This window comes from Rousettus aegyptiacus, unplaced genomic scaffold, assembly GCF_014176215.1.
Source record: "Rousettus aegyptiacus isolate mRouAeg1 unplaced genomic scaffold, mRouAeg1.p scaffold_m13_p_4, whole genome shotgun sequence".
In the NCBI taxonomy this organism is placed as follows: domain Eukaryota; kingdom Metazoa; phylum Chordata; class Mammalia; order Chiroptera; family Pteropodidae; genus Rousettus; species Rousettus aegyptiacus.
Genome location: NW_023416307.1, coordinates 139,048,122 through 139,048,987, shown reverse-complemented (window position 1 = coordinate 139,048,987; position 866 = coordinate 139,048,122). Strand labels below are relative to the sequence as shown.

The following is an 866-nucleotide window of genomic DNA, read 5'->3' as shown; positions in this document are numbered from 1 at the left end:
AAACAAACAAATAAGATTATACCACTTTCTTATACCACACACAAAAAGAAAGTCAAAATGGATCAAATACTTAAATATAAGCCCTGGAGCCATAAATTACCTAGAAGAAAACATAGGCAATAAACTTTCGAACATCACTCTTAGTAATTATTTTTTGGATATGTTTCTTCAGACAAGGGAAACAAAGGAAAAAATAAATAAATGAGACTACATCAAATTAAATTTTTTCGTGTGTGTAGCAAAAGGAACCATTAACAAAATGAAAATACAGCCTATTAAATGGGAGAAAATATTTACAAATGTTACATCTAATGAGAGGTTAATATTCGAAATGTAGAAGGAATTGATACAACTTAACACCAAAAATAAAAACCCAAACAATCCAATTTTAAACTGGGCAAAGGGTCTATGGCCATGCTACCCTGAACAAGCCCGATCCTGTCTGATCTCAGAAGCTAAGCAGAGTCAGGCCTGGTTAGTACTTGAATGGGAGATCACCTAGAAATACCAGGTGCTGTAGGTGTAAAAAATAAAAAAATAAGGGACTGTAAGTTGACAAGGTCCTTACGATCTGTGAGGTCAACCAAGGGTTGCCTTGCCTTAAAATAAATAAATAAAAATAAGTAAAAAATAAAAATGGACAAAGGACCTGAAGAGACATTTTTCCAAAGAGGATATACAAATGGCCAACAGTCATGAAAAGGGGCTCAACATTGCTAATAATCAGGGAAATGCAAATTAAAAGCACAATGAGACTGCATTTCACACCTGTCAGAATGGCCATCATCAATAAATCAACAAATAATAAGTGCTGGTGAGGATGTGGAGAAAAGGATACCCTGCACACTGTTAGTGAGACTGTAAAT

At 34.4% G+C, this 866-nt stretch overlaps 1 pseudogene; it reads left to right on the top strand.

Moving 5' to 3' along the window:
* Positions 1-404: 404 nt before the first annotated feature.
* Positions 405-523, top strand: LOC118601851 (annotated as a pseudogene).
* Positions 524-866: the final 343 nt, after the last annotated feature.